This window comes from Polyodon spathula, chromosome 19 (genome assembly GCF_017654505.1).
Source record: "Polyodon spathula isolate WHYD16114869_AA chromosome 19, ASM1765450v1, whole genome shotgun sequence".
In the NCBI taxonomy this organism is placed as follows: Eukaryota; Metazoa; Chordata; class Actinopteri; order Acipenseriformes; family Polyodontidae; genus Polyodon; species Polyodon spathula.
The window spans coordinates 18,555,533-18,574,922 of NC_054552.1; positions in this window are offsets into that span (position 1 = coordinate 18,555,533).

The window sequence follows — 19,390 nt, forward strand, 5'->3', positions numbered from 1 at the left end:
GACAATTGAATTTGAACAATAAGATTACTATTAAACCTGATGATAAAGGAGGGGCAATAGTTGTAATGCAAACAGAGAAATACAGAACTCAAGTACTATCTCAGATAAGGGGCACACAGTTTTACACTTTGTGAAAACAGACCCCACACTGTCATGCAAGATAAAGAGGTCAATATCCTAGATTGGACTTTGGAAAGAGGATGGATCAATAAAAGTGAATATGATTTCCTAAAAGTAGACCACCCGATTCGTACAGCTTTTTTTTATTGTAACGGGGAATGGTTCAGTAATTGAACCCCTCTGCCAATATATTGACTCTTTCCTTAAACCTTTTGTTTGTAAACTTCCCTCTATCTATTTGATACACAAGATGTTTTAAATGTAGCCTTATAGCGTAGTTCGGGGGACACAGTAAAAGGCCCTCACCTACTTTCCTCTTTCTCGCTCTCAGCCAGTTAACCCCAAACCACGCAGTCCTGTTCTTTCTGATCATATTCAGCTGGGGGAAGGGATGACTCGGCAGCTGTCCCCCCGGCTGCTCCCAATAACTGGCATTGTGCTCTAGCCAGTTTCTGGGCAGCATTTGTGCAGTGCCTGGGATCCCCTCTGGCTGTACCATCTGTCAATTTCTCTTTCTTCCCTGTTTAAGGTGTGCACTATTTCCTGCTCTTTTGTTTTGTGTTGGTTTTCATACGCTGCAGGAACCTCCTCGTCGGATTCTCCTCAAAATATCTTAATTTCTCAGATGGATCATCTAATTTTGATACAGACCTCTACCCAGGATCCAGATCCACTGCCCTGGCACTGCGGATATCAAAATACCCCTGCCAGCAAGCCCAGCCTCTGGAGCAGCTATTTTATAAGTATCGATCACTCGTCAAACTTAAAAATTTTTTAAAAAAAGCATTGCACGACAATATCGACATCCCGGCTGGAAGCAAGCGTATGGCATTGCTCAATAACAAATGTACCTTTATTCAGCTTTGTTGTGGAACTTTTCAGGTTCTAAAAAGAGCCAACTGCACCAAGTATTCAGAGATATAAAGCTTTATTAGTTTGCGTAAAAGAGAACAGCTCAACACATCAGTGTTAGAAAGCCCGAGCAGTGTTCTGCCATACAGAGTTAGCATACAGTTATTATACCTTTACAGAGAGACAGGGTGGTTTCCCTTTCAACCAATAAGCTAGAGATAACTCAGTTGGGGTAGCGAAGAAAGGGGGACAGGTATTTACAAGGTAGTACAATAAAGATCAACCGATAAGCTGGAGCCAGCTCAGTGAATAATTGTAGTACAGAGTAGCAACAAACAGGTACAGGAATGGTTCTATGCAATTATTCCACTACATTCCCTACATTTGTAATATAATTACAACTCCGATAATTGCAATCCAGCAAAGGGTTCTTCTTCATCTTCGTTATTGCATTCACCTTCCTTAGTAAGTAAGGGCATATTAAGAGCAAAATTAGTAGCTCTAGTGCACAGTGTTTCTTTAGACAGAGAATACAAACATATATAGCTATTAAACAGACAATACAGTAGATACACCAATGGAAAAGTTTAGAGTTACAAAAGCACAACAGCCTATCCAATCACGAGGGAGGCTAGTATGTACATTTCTACCACATATCCAATAAAAATGAGTCATTGTTTTTGTGCCAAGCCGTCCAGGACCTATATCTATAGGTCCTGCTAGGACAGTGAGGTCTTTTTCACCAAAATAAAGGAGGTCCAACAGCATCGGAGGGACCACCCCTTGGTTATCAGTGTTACCTCGCCTAGTCTGGAGGTCAGTGGTTGACATTTTTACATAGTACACATATGTTTCGCAGTGTGAAACCCCCATAAATACTCCATTTGTCCCATTTCCCCGACACCAACAAAGGGTGTTTTTGGAGAAAGAGGCAGTTCATGGGACAGTGTGACTTAATGGAGTGTTTCGATTTGGCCCACCAACCAACTGCTTACACCACTGTACATGTATACTCAGAGTATCATTCGAATAACAGTCAGCATGGTTGACGGTACAGTCAGAGGTGCTGCGATCAGTTCCTGTATAAATATTCATGGCTCCTCTAAAAATGTTCATGGATACATTTTGTCTCTTGTTGTGAAGATCCATCATCTCGTTTGTACAGCTCTGTTGTGTCATTTCCTTGCTGGAGGCTGTAACTATAGTCATTGCAGGTGCAAGGATGTTTGTTGACACTTCTACTGGGTACAAGGGAAAAGGTTCCCCTGCTGCCTTGGAGCGTTAACCTGTGTCTGTTGTGGGGCAACTGATTAGGCATACACATAATGCGACCAGTCAAAACCTCATGGGGACTCAAACCATGTGCAGCATGAGAACGTCCCCTCATGTACATCAGAGCCAAAGGTAGCACCGTTCCCCAGGCCAGCCCAGTTTCAGCACACAATTTTGTCAATTTGCTTTTCAGGGTCTAATTCACGCGTTCCACTGTGCCTCCACTTTGTGGATGGTAAGCACAGTGTCACTTAAGATCAATGTGGAATGAGGCTCCCAAACAGTCAATGATCTCGTTTACAAAACGGGAGCCATTATCAGAACTTAATTTCATGGGTACTCCATACTGGGGTATGATTTCCCTTACCAACACGCGGGCCACCGCTAGGACAGATCCATGTTTGACAGGTACAGCCTCAATCCAACGAAAGAACATGTCTATGAGTACCAAGCAATACTTTATCCCTTGCCATGGGTTTAGTTCAATGAAATCCATCATTATATGGTCAAATGGCTGATTAGTTTGGGATGGGCGGACATGGAAACACCTGTACCCCTCCCCGTGTTGTTCTGCATACATATAACACATTTGGAGCAATATTGTTCAGCAAAAGCAGTAAAACCAAAACAAAACCAAAATTGATAGACATAATCTACTACCCCTCCTTTGGACACATAGTCAAGACCATGTGCCCACTTACACACAAAGGGAAAGCAAGATCAGGGTAGTATGAGCTTGCCGTTAGGGCCTAACCATAGACCAGAAGAGGATTGGCCGCCACGTTGTTTCCATTTACATTTCTCCTTGTCATTGGTGGAGGCCTGTAAATCAAGAATATCTTGGAGAGAAAAGGGTTGGTCAGTAACAACAGCAGTAAACAATGAGGCAGCAAGGGTGGTCCCCTGTGTAGCTGCACGTGCATTACCTAAGGAAACAACGTCAGTGGAGTTAGTGTGCGCTGCACATTTAACTACTGTGACCGTGGTTAGGTAGTCCCAGGCAGGGGCTGCTAGAAAGGGCCTGTTTTAGTGCCATAAAGAAATATAGCTTGCACTCTTTCAGACCCCAGTGACTTTCCTGCAGCTGATAGTTTGTGACCCAAATAAGTTATTTCCTGTTTGTCCAGCTGTAGTTTGTGCTTACTGACTTTATGCCCATTAAGTGCAAGAAAACACAACAAAGCCTTAGTATCGATTTCATTCTCCTCAAAGGATTCAGAGCACAGTAATAAATCATCGACATACTGCACCAGCTTACTCCCAGCGGGGGGGTATGAATCCTGTTAAATTTGCCTGCATTGCAGCATTGAATACGGCCGGACTTTCAGTGCACCCATTTTGCTAATGGGGGAATGGCAGAGAGACATATGGTTGGGGTCTGCTGTTGTACGGCATTGTTAATTTCACGGAGATCCTGTACAAATCGTCACTCTCCATTACTCTCACGTATTGTTTTTGTTTGGGTCGGTGCGTGCTTTTGGGTGTCACCACCAGAGGTTTGCAATTCTTAATATGACCAAAATCATTTTTACTGGTGGGCCACAGTTGCTGGGGTATGTCTTTCAACCAGGCTAGCTCAGGGTCATGTAACAACATGAAGTCCAGTGGCCCAGGCATGTCTGAAAGCTCCACAGCCACTTGACGGCACACCCAGGCCCCTTTTTGTAACATCTGGTATGCTTGACTGGACAAAGAGTACTCGCCTCTGGGTGCTGGCACCCAATCAACTAATTTAGCTAGTGCTAACACCCATGGACCCAAATCTTTCCAGGCTCGTTCTGGTCGCTTAGCAAGAGATACATGAAGGACAGAGCCCTTAGTAGAAAAGAACACTTTCTGTTCTTTTGACAGACAGATAGATAGAACAAAAAAAATCATTTGACCAGTATAAATATTCAGAGGACACATATAGACAGGGCATGGAGGAGTAAACCAATCTTTTTCAAATTCAAGGTTGCGTTGGCCACGCGAGAAAAGCGCCGTGGAGTGCATACGAGGTGCTGGCATAAAGTCTGTTTTTGAGCCGCATACTTCTCATGCAAGCCGTTCCAATTGTGTGGTTAGGATTCCTGGCAACAGGTCCCACCTACACAAATTTACTGGGCACAAATGCGAACCTATAAATGCATGGTCAACAGACATATCATTACACTGCACCCTAGCTCTGGTAGTAACCTGTTCGTTATTGGTTTGACCTGAGGACCCAACAGTTGGTACAGTGTTTCCTAATAACTGCAGGTGTCCTGCCTCACTGTGTTTAATTACTGATGTAGCTGCTCCAGTGTCTACTAAAAATATAATTTCTTTCCCTTCTACTGTTAATGTTATAGTTGGGCTAGCATGTGTATCAAATTGTAAAAGGCATAATTTAATTGGTTCATTATTAACTTCTCTCTCTACATTTCCCTCCTTATTTCACAGTTGATTTAAGCCCCATAACCCCATCTGAGGTTGTATTTGCTGTTGTGTTGTACTCCCCCCTTCAGGGTAGTCTCTAGCATAATGTCCTAATTTACCACATATAAAACATCCATCTCCTCTCTGGCCCACTGGGCCCCTACCTTGCCATTGACCTCGTCCTCGTCCTGGTCCGTGGTGACCACGTTCTCGACGCTGTCCTCCATCCCTGCCTCCCTGTTGTTGCTGCTGGTAGTACTGTAGTTGTACTATCTGAAACTTTCCTTGCTTCTTTTCTTTCTCTTCTTTTTTCTTTTCTTTTTGTGTTGCCAATTGTCGATTCTGATGCACTATGTGGGCTAGCAAGTTGGTCAGTGTACCGGTTTCCCAGCTGATGCATGACTGCGCTATGGGGCCACGGAGGTCAGTTTTAATTCCGTTCATAATGACAGTCTTTAGTGCCTCTGAGTACAGGTCCTGGTCATCTCCCATACCACTATGATCACGGTAGCACTTTAGCAGTCGGGCATAATAGTCATCCCAACTTTCTTTGAGACCTTGTTTGCAAATGTGAATTTTATTCCAGTCTGATTGGAGCAGCCAATTGGTAGTGATCTGGTTACATAGGTCCTGGAACTGTCGCTGGAAGTCTCCATCTGCTGTAAAGTTCATGTTGGTGTTAAATCCTTCTCTAACACTGTGCCAGTCCAGTTGCATTTTTCTACGCAACACCTGTCCGATTTCGCCGGCGCTAGGATGGTACATCTGTATTAGTCCCTTCACTTGCTCTTTTGCAATGTCCACAAACTGTACAGAGTCTTTACGGTGGTCTGGTAAGTCATACTGTACCATCTTTCTTGTTAAGTTCTTGCTCTCGCTTAGGGTATCGTCTCACTGTTGGGTTTGTATCAGTCGCTTCTCTTGGGCTGTCTTTGCTTACGGTCGAGTAGTCAGTTTCCACCACTGTTTCAGGGGGGGAGGAGTGGCGGTGAAGTTGGTACGGTTACCAGAGGCGCGGTCACCCCGGAGTATGGAGGGGGAGCGAGTCTCTCTCTGCGCTGTTTTGACTTCCTCTGATCCATCTGCAACATAACTTGAGCCTCACTGTCTGTCTTTCCCTTTTCTTGTTTCTCTTTGTCCTCATCTGCCATTCTTTCCAACTTCCTAAAGCTATCCCAGTTTATTCTGCCCTTTCTCTTTTTTCTTTTATTTTTCCCAACCTTCTAACTGGCTGCGTACACTGGCTAATTTAATTACACTTAAACTTCCTCCTAGTGAATACCCGCCCTTGTCAAACGATAAATGTATTTGTTTTTTTTAGTTTTTTTCCTTCGTGTTTTGCCATAACTTATAACATATTAAACATGTTTTTCAAATCCTTTTCAATTATCGTTTGTGAAACAAGAGAGTGCTCAAATTTAACTCCTATCTGCAATATATTTTAGTGCCATCTTTGCGGCATTATAGTACATTGGCTGACAAGCTCAGTTCAATGTTTTTTTTTTATTTTTTTATTTTTTTATTCCTAAACAGACACTGGCTCCCATTCTCAAACTGTAAACAGATCTTTCTCTATCTGAGAGTCTAATTGTTGCCAAATGATCTGCTAATTCATATTGTAAACACAGTTTACGCATTCCTGCACACACATGCACGCAAACACATAGACCTACTCAAAACTCACACACAGTTAAACACACCAAGACAAAAACACAAAACAACGTACTTCAACATAAAGGCAGTTCGATGCTGGTAACATAACTCGGTACTTTATAGTACTGAGTCTCTGTATCACTATTATTTGTTTTCCATTCAAAGAAAATGTTATCTCCCTATTCAGCTCAGGCATGAACTAAACAATCATTAATAAACAAATTCTCAAAATTCCTTTTTTTAAATAAAATAAAAAAAAAAAAAAATATATATATATATATATATATATATATATATATATATATATATAATATATATATATATATATATTTTTTTTTTTTTTAAGATGTTGCTTTATCTCCTTGCTTAAGCAAAACCAGTCCAACCCAAACAATCATTAATAAACAACTTCTTAATTACCATTACTCTACTTTGGAAAGTATCTATTATAGCTCTGATCTATTTTGTTTTGTTAACGTTTTGAAGTAGAGAGAGAGAGAGAGAAAAGAAGAGACAACAAATCAACAGACAACTAAACACACATGAGCACAAATCAACAGACGATTAAACACACATGAGCACTTTTTGGACGTCCTATGGTCCCAGACCACAACTTAACTAGGTTCAAAACCTAGTATGGAGTACTCCATCTTTGGTCCCAGACCACGGTTAACCTATTCTAGAGTCGCTCGCACAATCAAGATAAGTGGCAGTTCTCTCCACAGCAGCAGCGCAGCAACCAGGAGACGTACTCTGAGTCATCCTTATGCTTCTTAACAATATTTCTATGACATGAACTCCTTCATTCACCCCATGGCATTTCATTAGTTTTATGATATGAACAAACCAGTTGCTTTTGCATTACTTCGTCGGCATTAGCCACTCCAAACATGACCGCCGTCTCTTCCGAAGCTATTAATCCATCAAAGCAGCTGGCCACAGCACTTAACTCTCAAAAACAGATATTTTAGATGCTTTTAATCATGCCATCCTTGGAATCACCAGAGTCACTGTCAATCCAAAACCAGCCTCCCACTCGACAAATCCTGGAGTACATTTGTCAGCTCATTATCAACTTCCAAGTATTTTCAATCTCTAAACACAACTGATTATCTCCCCCCGGACACTTCAATTTCGTAATTTGCATTATTCCAAGGCAGAACATTCATATCACGCATTCTCTCTCTCGCCTCAACTGTAAAATATATATCTTTGAAAAGAAAGCCTCCACCAGAGCTTTCAATGCTCCAGCTTTCCTGCATACTCGGATCATGGCACCCATTTCCACAGTCATGGCTAATGCTAATTCCCTTCTAGTACGTTCGCGCATCCTCTCAAATACTACAACATTAATACATGGTGAGAGATGTGGTACGAGACTGGAATCTGTCTTGATTATGAGTTAAGGAGTTCCACTATTAGGAGAATGACTGGAGTTGTGAAACCCAAATCTCTGAATGTGAGTTCACCTTTTCCATTCTAAGCAGACATGACAGTAGCACACTGCTGATCGATCCCGTATTAACCAACACATAGGATGGTCAGCATCTCATCTCTAGACATTAGGATGTGATACTCCTTGCTGCTACACTGGAACTCTCAATGAATGTAGTTCCGGCTGCTCATCTTCAATACAGATCACCAAGTCGCTTTAGCAAGAACATCAACTGCCGCTGCAGTTTTCTGCATCCATCTCTCCGTCTTCAAAAAAAAAAAAAAAAAAAAGTCATGTTCCTAGGTCTCTGACAGACATGCAGAACAGAAATCTAGGTTCTGGATCCTCACTATTATCTGTAACGGTGGTGATAGACCGCTGCAGGGTTGGGAAAAGCTACACACTGCTCTCACTGGAGAGCTACATCTGCTGAATGTGAAACAGTCATACTTGATGCAAGAAGCTTTGGCAGCGGACCAAGACACGTCTTCACTGTCGTCCCAGAGAGGGAAGAATGGTGGATAGCTACTCTAAGGAGCAGTACTTGGAAGTGACGTTAGCCGCATTAAAGGAGCAATTGGTCCTCAAGTTCCGGAGCCTGGTTCCCAACACGGACTCCCGTCCCTCCCTTCAAGGACCTGATGTTCATCAGAACTCTCTCCAGTCTCCTCCACGACAGTTCATGTCGGAGGCTTTAGCTCCTTCCACCTGGTCTGCCTACTCCACCGCCTGGTCAACATTCCTCCAATTCTGCTCCCAGAACCGGATCTCTTATATAGTCAGCAACCTAGACCACTTCCTTGCATTCATTATCTACCTACGGGTCACCTTGAACCTCCTCCCTTCATCTATCAGATCCAACATCTCCGGCATACAACATCAGTTCCATCTTTTGTCCATCCCTGCTCCACAGTTCCTGTCCGTCCCGGCCATCCGCCTGACTCTCCGTGGCATGGAAAGAGCTCTCCCAGCAGCCATGGCTTCCAGGCTACCAATATCCTTGGACGTCCTTCGACTTCTGATCTTCTCGCTCAGAAATGGCTGCTTTAATCCATCAGATGACCCCACCATGATGATGCTGTGTCTATGTGTTTTCTGGTCATTTCATCCTTCTCCTGAGGTCCTCCAAGTCCGATCAACTCGATAGAGGTCAGTTCATCCAGCTGTCAAAGATTCACTCTTCTCTCTGCCCCAGCTCTGCTTTAACCAAGTATCTCGCGGCCAAGAGCTCTCTTCCCTCAGATCTTCTGCTCTCAGACAACTTAGGTTCTATTATCTCCAGATACTGGTTCTCTTCCCACCTCTCCACCCTCCTGACAAGAGCCGGATTTCCTTCTCAGTCCTGTTCTCCTCATTCCTTCCAATTGGAGCTGCCACCTCAGCTGCACGAGCAGGGGTTACTCAACACACAATTAAATCCCTGGGACATGGTCTTCTGCCGTAGAGAACTATATAAGAACAACTTCTTTGGACATTGCAGCTTCCCAACAATCCTTGCTTAGCATACCCGGAGTGGGAGCGCCCTCTACACCAGGTCCACCAGAGGTTTTCTCCTACTAGGGGGGGTTTTCCTTTACACAGCGCAGATGGCCTCCAATCCATAACCTGTCCCTACTAACCTCTCCATGTCCTTTTTGTTTTCCAGTTCGAGTCCGCAGCCCAGGTTCCTCGTAGGTCAGAGGAGACCCCCGGCCACACCTGTTCTTTCGCAGCTCGTGCGCTTTAGCCTCAGCGAGGCTCTAATCTATATGCCTTTCTCTTAACCCTCTCCCCTTTTCCTCCAGATCCTGCGGGCATCCAGCGGGTGCCTGGCCCTCACTTCGGGGCTTACGCCTGATGGAGGTCAGATCTTTGGACGTGACCTGTCTAGATCTTTTTTGTTTCCAGGTCCGGGTACCTTTCTGACCCCCCGGGGTAGCTGGGTCTCCCTACCACCAGGCAAGCTGCCGGGATGGGTCCTCCACTGAGGGGGAGGGGGGATTTCCTCTATCCATGTCGTCCCCTACTCGCCACAACCGCTCAAGCAGCTAACGGACCTTCAAGCAGAAAGGGACCTGTCCTGTCTGTTCGACTTTGTCACTAACACTCTGTCGCCCAACTACACTAATATCCCACACACAGGTGGCATTGGAGCAGTTAAGTATTACTTAGGTTCCAGACCAATTTACACCAAGCCACCTATTGAATTAATAATAGATCTATTGGAATTATGTTTAAACTCAAATTATTTAGTTTTCGAAGGCCAATATTTTTTACAGATTAAAGTGCAACGATCACTCTGCACAACTGAGAAGCAGTTGTACTGTCCTCCCTAAGGAGATATTACTGGCTCAATATCTATAACTAACTAAGTCAGCAAGAGTGACAGACAGCAAAAGCAGGGACGTCAGAGGTGTCAATTTCATGAACAAACGGTTTATTGTTGTAAACTATAATAAATGAAATATAAGGACAACAACTTATTGCAGAGAACATTTAGTTAGGTGGAAGGTACAGGTGAGTAAGAAAGTAAAGTGAATTAAACAAACATCCAAACAAATTAACACTAAAGCGAAATGAATGCTGTGTCCAGTGGGCCTCCAATAAAACCACACACACTGGCAATGGCAATGGATGATAAATGAAATTTAGGCCTAATAAGTCCAGTGAAGCAATGCACATGTAATCCAAAGTAACAAAAGAACAAAAACAAAATTACAGGAACCAAAGTATCAAAGTAAAGTAGAAAAAAAACAGCAAACAGAAAAGGAATAATCTCACAAACAAATAAAGTCCCAAATATAGTCCTGTACTGATGATGATGGATGAAGGTTGATGAAATAAAGCGATCGTAGAAAATGGTGAGTCTGTCGATTGTACTACAATGGAGGCGTCTTTGTAGAAATATATATATATATATATATATATATATATATATATATATATATATATATATATATATATATATTGTAAGGTACCAGGGAGGGGGTTAAAATCCTTCCCTGCTAAAAACCTTGTGAGAATGCACATTTGGGTGTTATGGGGTTTAATTGTGTAATTGTTTTATTGTTTAGTAATCCCCTGCACCTGGTGGTAATTGTAAATTAGAGCCAGGTGCAGGGTATTTAAGAGAGGCAGCCAGTCTGTTTGAGGCTGCTGCTAAGGAAAGAGCCCGACTGTGTGTACGTGAGAGCAGTCGTATCAAAGGAAGGTATTGTGTGGAACGCGAGTTTGAGTTTTTGTGTGACAGGTAAATGGCTTAGCCGTCCTGTGGTTTAGTGAGGAACCAGTCTATGTTTAGTCAGAGCTCCAAGAGGGAGCTAGGTGTTTGTTTTGTTTTCATTTCTGTCTTTATTAAAGTGCGCGTCAGCACCGTAAAAAATCAATTTTTGCGTCCTGGTTCTATTTAAAGGGGCAGCAAACTCCGTGAGTGCGAGGATCATTTACTATATATATATATATATATATATATATATATATATATATATAAGACAATGTATTTTTAAAACAAAATAACAAGGGAATAGCAGTATAAATTTAGATGAGACTACGTAATGAAAGGGTCCAGCCTCATGTATTATACATTATTGTGTAAATCTCCTGGGTCAGTGCTGCTACAGGCAAGGTATACAGTAGCTGTTACCATGGCAGCGTTCTTCCTTGAGAATAACAGAAGATTTGTTCCTGCTTTTCCTCCTCTATGGTGATGTTTGCAATCTCAATGAACGTCTCTTTTACTTCTCTACGGTGGTGTTTGCAATCACAGTGAACAGCTCTTTTTAAATCTGCCTTCACTTGGTGTGACAAAGCTTACTTCCTCTGTGTAACTTGAGCACTTGTATGATCCTGTTGTTGGTGGATACAGCACACTGACAACACAAATTGAGTTTGAACAGGGTGGTACCTCAACAAATATTCTGTTTTATCACAATGAAATAAACTAAACAAAACAAACCGAATAACAAAATAAATCCTAGCTCCTTCTTTGGTGCTAACTAACTTTTATCCCCGGTATCTCCAGGCCCCAGGCTAACCCACTTAGTAACTACTAACACTTTTAAATAACACAAAACCAACTGTTGGTCTGTATATCAATACAGCCAACCCTTTGTCAGTGTACCCCATGTTTTTTTTTTTTAATACACCTGTTAATAATCGACAGATGCCTCAATGTAGCCCATCTTGATCCACCCTGAGGCATTCTGGGAGATGTCGTTTTCTACAACTTTACCTCATAACTGATCACACTGGCTTTGAGCATGTCTGGAGAATCATAAGTGCCTGAACAGCCTTCCTCATTTAATTCAAATCATGTGATAATATGACTGCTGGGTTAGGGGGCTTTCGTGGCAGAATGCCAATGAGTTCACTTGGCAAAGTGAAGTCAGCTTTACTCAAATATTCAGGTACATATAAACTTATGGAAAATAACCCAACAGCACTATTATATCAAGCTGCCACTATCAAAATAGAAGAGAACTGTATTGTACCTCATGGAATTGGTCCAGTGTGAGATGTAGCAGGTCAAAAAACTGGCAGTTAATGCAGGTCTTAATCAGATACTGTTTGCATGGCTAGAGATTGCATTTTGTTGTTTGTGCTATTTTATGTTTATATTTATATTTTTTAAGCTATTGTCTAGTTTGCAAAGTGTCTTGATTCTTTGATTGCTGCTTTTCTCTTATAGTGGTACAGCTTTTAGTGCTGTTACACAGATAAAGCCTGGAAATGAAATAATCAAATAGCTGTGGCCTGTTTCACAAAAGCGATTTACACTAAATCGCAGTCACAGGCACCTTGCAGATTCAAATTTGGGTTTCATAAAATGTCCACAGGCCAGACAGCAATCACAAGTGACAATTTTCATCGCAGATCTTGTTTTAGGACATACCATGTCACTCATACAATTAGCTGGGCGTCGACATGGCAGAGAAATCAAAGTGAAAGAGGAGTCAGGCACCGGTCTGATGCATATAGAGACCAAATACCATGTCCCCTGCTGTGAGTGAACACCTGTACACATACAGGGAAAGTTTTCATTCCATTAATATTTAAGTCATCTCACATGCCAAAATGTCAGTGTTAGAGGTTGCCATTCGATATGCTAGGAGTACAAATGGCAGTTTCGTTTGGACAAATTCTGATATTGACAATCGCTTTAACAGTGGATATATTGGTGATGGATGGAGACAGAGGATAAGTAATAATAATAATAATAATAATAATAATAATAATAATAATAATAATAATAATAATAATGCATCTTATTAACATGTTGTGTAGCTTATAGATATTGATATGTTTTTAATATTGTTTACTTAGATAGATAGATAACAAAATATGTGTTTTCTTACATTGGGTCAAAGGCATCAGGAATAGTTTCACTATCTGCTTTTCTTTTTTACACTGAACAAAAATATAAACACAACATGTAAATTGTTGGTCCCATGTTTCATGAGCTGAAATAAAAGATCCCATAAATTTTCCATACGCACAGAAAGCTTATTTCTCTCAAATTTTGTGTACAAATTTGTTTAAATCCCTGTTAGTGAGCATTTCTCCTTTGCCAAGATAATCCATCCATCTGATAGGTGTGGCATATCAAGAAGCTGATTAAACAGCATGATCGTTACACAGGTGCACCTTGTGCTGGGGACAATAAAAGGCCACTCTAAAATGTGCAGTTTTGTCACACAACACAATGCCACAGATGTCTCAAGTTTTGAGGGAGCATGCAATTGGCATGCTGACTGGAGGAATGTCCACCAGAGCTGTTGCCAGAGAATTGAACATTCATTTCTCTACCATAAGCCGCCTCCAACGTCGTTTTAGAGAATTTGGCAGTACGTCCAACCGGCCTCAAAACCGCAGACCACGTGTAACCACGCCAGCCCAGGACCTCCACATCCAGCTTCTTCACCTGTGGGATAATCTGAGACCAGCCACCCGGACGGCTGATGAAACTGTGGGTTTACACAAACGAAGAATTTCTTTACAAACTGTCAGAAACTGTCTCAGGGAAGCTCATCTGATTGCTTGTCGTATTCACCAGGGTCTTGACCTGACTGCAGTTCGGAGTCATAACTGGCTTCAGGGGGCAAATGCTCACCTTCGATGGCCACTGGCAAGCTGGAGAAGTATGCTCTTTATGGATGAATCCCAGTTTCAACTGTACTAACTGCCTAATGAATTTATTTCAATTGACTGATTGTCTTATATGAACTGTAGCTCAGTAAAATCTTTGAAATTGTTGCATGTTGCATTTATATTTTTGTTCAGTGTAGTTTATAATCCAATACTATCTCAATACCAGCAACAGCTACTTCACCAATTATATTTAGGACCATTATTTCCTTCTCAGTGAGGTCTTTTTCATCTCTCTTCTTCTTTTCCCTTTTAATTTAGTTCTGCTCACTAGAGCTATCCATTTCTTTTTACTCTCTGCTCCACCCCGACAGTGTTTAGTGCATCTGTGATCATCTGCCACTTTTCTTTGTGACTAAACTTCCCTACAACTTACCAAATATAGTGGATTTGTGTCGACCAACCATTTCAATAAATGTATAAATGTCTTATTTCGAAAAATTGGCTTTCCTTGTCACATCTGCCTTTGTTTGTAATTACATAACTGGTCACGGTGCTTTAAAGTTGATTACCGTAGTTACTGATTTTTCTCAACGCAGATCGCAAAAGAGTGCTCTCAAGCAACAGCACTTGCTTGTGATCATTTTTATGAAACTCTTACAGCGATGCAAGTACATTGTAATGCAGTACAGCTCCTGGTTCCCAAGGGAATATTTACACAGGGCCAATAAATAAATAAAACAGCAACCCGCAAGTTTACGTTGGGACCTGTACCTAATATCGGTTGGGTCATTATTTGTCTGGATCACAGCCTTGACACAATGTGGTATAATCCCAAGGTGCTGGAAGGTGTTTTAAGAAATGTTAATCCATCCAGTCATTAATACTTTTAGTACTTCATATGGACAGGTAGTGAGAGGATGGGGATGACAAATTGTGGTAGCCATGGAAACTCTGTTGAAAGCAGCCATCCCTATCAGGGTACAACAGATGAGCATTAGCTCAGCCTTCCAGAGTAATCAAGGGACCCAGACCCAGGGTATACCAAGGGCAATACCAAACCCAATCGAGGTCCTAATAAAGTGGACAGGCACAAAGTGTAGCAGTATATCTGCATGGTTGAGGGCATGTAATATTTATATGTGTTGGCTGGATATCTGTGGATGCTGTGCAATACATGAATGGCTCTGACTGGCTGAAGCAACCTTAAGCGTTGTATAAAATAATATGTAGGATATTCCAACTATAAAAGAGCTTGGTGCATTTCAATACAATGAGCTGCAGTGCAGAGTCTAGGAGGCTTGAATGAGCCTGGGTCAGGATAAACCAGCCCAGTAAAAAATACAGATTTTTCACTTTGGCTGGAACTTTTTTTTATTTTTACAATGAATGTAAATTAAACAACATAAGTGGACAATGGTTTCTCAAAGCCAGATCGCTAGTGCATTTCACAGGCTGCTGTTGCACTGGAGTCTGAGAAAACAAAAAATGAGAATAACTCGGAGAGTCGGCACCAAGGTTAATTAAAGGTGATGATTTCTTCTGTTTTTGCTTTTAAAGTTGCACGTTTCCAAAATGGAGAGGCAGAAAAAAGGGCACCGATGATGGAAGCTGAGCTGGAGAAGGCGCTTGGTTAGATAGAGAGGGCTGCTGTGGAAGTCTCAATGATCAATTGTGAATGTACAGCATGTGGTAGCTAAAGAATGGATCATAGACATGGCGGGCAGCTAATTGTAGTCTTTGGCGAGCTAACATCAAACGATCCTAGGAACTGTCCTAGGTATCATGATATAATCATACTGGGTTTTATATATATATATATATATATATATATATATATATATATATATATATATATATATATATATATATATATATATATATATATAAAGTACAGTTGAATTCACTCACTTGCAATGTGTGTTTGTGACTGGTGAATATGTGACTAGATTCTTGATCTTTGGGATTTCTCAGTAAAGAATACAATATTATTGTTTCTTTATTTGCATTCTTGCAGCATTGGTACAGGTTTTTATTTCTATTTTATGGAGCATGTCTGTTGACTTGGAAAGCGAGAGCACAAGAAAAATTTACTACCAGTATTTTGAAAATGTACTCTATTAATCATTTTGGCTGGATATTTTTTTATTTTTTATATCATTAACCTAAAGTGTTGGTGTGATGAGTCAAAAGGATTTCGGTCTGTGATTCAGCCTCCCGACAGTAGATGGCATCAAACAAACTCGGGACTTCCCTTACCAAGATCTCGTGACCATGGCAAAAGTCATCTTTTGAGGGGCGGCACCTTGGTGAGGGGCGGAAGTACGAGTATGTAAATTCCAGGATAAGGTTACTTGTCAGTTGGGGATTGGTGTTCCACTGACTACAGAGGCGGGACATTACATACTAAAGGGAACGTACTACTGTGTTCGGGGTTGGTCCGAAAGTAAAATAGGAGGAGTAACGGGTGGAGGGAGAGACTAGTTTGGTGCAGCGGGATTTAAAAAAAAAAAAAAAAAAAAAAAAAAAACACTAACATTTCTTTTGTCTTTTTTTGTTTATGTATGGTTTACCACGAAGACGATTAAAGACGAGTTATCACGATCGGTTTTGGATTTCACTCCTGCACTCCTTCCCTCACACCATTCTGTTTTCTTTTGTTATTTAATTATTTTGTTGTGTATAGATAATAAAAATAAATTATTTTATTTCTGTACACATAAATTACTGTCTGGACATTCCATTTAATACACTCTCGCCTCACAGTTGGATTTTAGCTCCATTTGTAGACTACCATAAGGATCAGACTAGCAGTAGTTATCCTTCTGTAGGAAACCTTGTATATATTATATATGTACGTGGATAATATGTATATAAATATATGTGCAGTCAAAACATGTTTAGCAAATAATGGCTGGGTCTTTGTTTCATTTACCTTGCTTTTTTATGAAATTATTTTGGTGGTCGAATGAGACAGGCTGCACTTGTAGTTCTTCAACACAACCTAAAAACTTCTTGTAAACCCAGTTTAATTGTGAAGGAGAATTTCTCTCCTGAAAGAAAATTACTTGCAAACCCAAATTGCCTTAAAGGTACTACCAAAATACAGTGACAAAAAGCTGAGCCCTATTTTTATTTTGCCTGTAAAACAAGCCAATAATTTTAAGCTCAGTTATTTGGCAAGTGTAAAGGTGGTGCAAAAACAGGCATTGTATTGGTTCAGTCTTTTTTCCTGTGCACAAGACAAAAGTAAAAACCCTTCTTTTGACTGTGAGTCTGCAGCTTTGGTAAGGATGGATTAGTAATGATGCTACATCAATATCCACTTTACCCTTCAGCAGCATGGGTCATTGACTCTGATTTTATACACCAATGATGCTGTTTTGTAAAAGCAACTCTCAATAACATGACCATGATTGGAATAATGTAATACATTTGTACTTGACTATACTTTAGTGGCTTTTAAGTATCACTTCCAAACAAGAGGTGTAACAAATCAGTGGGACATATAGTAGAATGCTGCAGCAACCGTACAAGCTACAGTACAAGTAATGGTAGGGAAAACTAGCTATCCCTTAAAGCAATGGCTGTCAGACTGGGGTTATGGAAACTTCTTGTATTCGTGTGCCAAATATGTTTCCCCATCACAGCTCAGTAGAAGGAAAGGCCAGGGGGTGTCCTTTGATCCCACGATCAAGCCAACTGACTTTATATACTCAGGATTTCCATGGTGGATGTTGGTGAGCTTCTGGAGAACAACTGTGAGCCACTTAGACCCAAACACTTTTAATATGAATACAAGTTTATATAATATACAATGGTATCTTTGTGGGTCTGCAAGTAAAACCCAAAGATATAGTCTGTCATTATTTACCTACTGATCCCTGCAGATATTTGTACACTGTACTGAGCAGTATAACACAGTTCACTGAATCCCTAACATGTGGTCTCCAACCCTGGTCCTGGATAGCCACAAACCTCAGGTTTAATAAGTATCTATGCCATCATTGGGTAAAGATCTGGAACACCTGTTAATCTTGACTAGTTAAGCTAGTAATTGGTGCAATTAAGTAACTTGGTTGAAACAAAAACCAGAAAACCCAGCAGCTCTCCAGGACCAGGGTTGGAAAGCTCTTACACTAACCAACAAGATGAGGAACTGCGCTGGGACTAAAGCTACAGAATCTATTATATATATGTCATGATCTAATGCACTGTGACAAGGGTGCCCAAAGTGCGTTGCAGCAATCCCTTTAATGTGTCCCACAGCGTCTCTCCAATTGAACCTTATATGTGGCTCACAATGACGGGAACAGCTGCCAAGCACTTGATTTACAGCATAATAATATAGGAATATATTTCTGTATGTACTACCCATGAACACTAATAATTTTCCAGTTTGTGAGATAGTGGACTCTGCTATGAAAGCAATCGCTGCAGGGAAAATAAGATGAACGTGCAAGAAGAGTTTCGAACATGTAAAGACCAATGGACAGAAAATACTTTGTAATTGAGAAGGAGGGCAAACCTCTCTGTTCTGTACAAACAGTCCATTGGAGTCATGAAAGACTATAATGTTAAATGCCACTACAAAACAAAACAGGCAGTATATGATCAATATGTGGCTAAGCAGAGGACAGGCTCTGCAAGGAATTAACGCAGCAATATTAGTTTTCTGAAATGATGACATAATTTACTCTCCTTTAAAGTTTTAGAAACAATTGATTATTGTCGAGGTGCTGGGTTTAGCATTGTTTATTTGTGATAACTGAACCCTAGCCAGAGACAACCTACTTGACTGGAAATGTAGAATACCCATACCTCAGTAGTTTTCTAGTCCAGCCCACACACCATGTTATTGTCACTGGAATACATGCAAACACCATGGGGTAATTTCTAACTTCTTGGACAACAACATATTGTCACATAATCCTAAGCAATGTTGGAAAAATGCATATTTTCTATATAGGACTGATTTTAACGGTGGGACATGGGAGCAAGAACTATGCTTGTGGTAAGCACGAGAGACCACAAAAACACACAAAAGACAGTGATGCTCAGAAAACTAGCCCTTTAATTAATAACATCTTTCATTCCCAAAGGAAAAACGGAGATCAAGAAATGTACATATGAAGAAACCTTTACACGTTGTGACTAGCTCAGCAATTCTGGAGTAGACATGCACCCAATTCTGGAGTAGACATGCACCCAAAAATAAAATGTTTAGGCCGGTATTTCAAATACAAAAACAGATTCCAAAACAAAAACAAACTCACAAATTGCATAATTGGTTAATGTTATGTGTCTGGAAGACACACCTCTTTGAATTATTATCCTATCAGGTGGGGTTTGAGATATGTGGGTTGTATTACATGACGCGCATCATGTTTTTACCTGCGTCCAGTCAAAGTTCTCTCTGAGACAATGGCAGCAACAAGTGCTGAGTGTTATGGTGCCAAACAGTGCTAAGGGAAGCAACAGTTTCCTTTTGCAGAATTAGGGACATATCATAAAGATAAAAGTACAAATAAATCAAAAGTTAAATTAAATATGTCATTATTAACAAATAGGATGTTGCATGAGATCTATACATTTGAC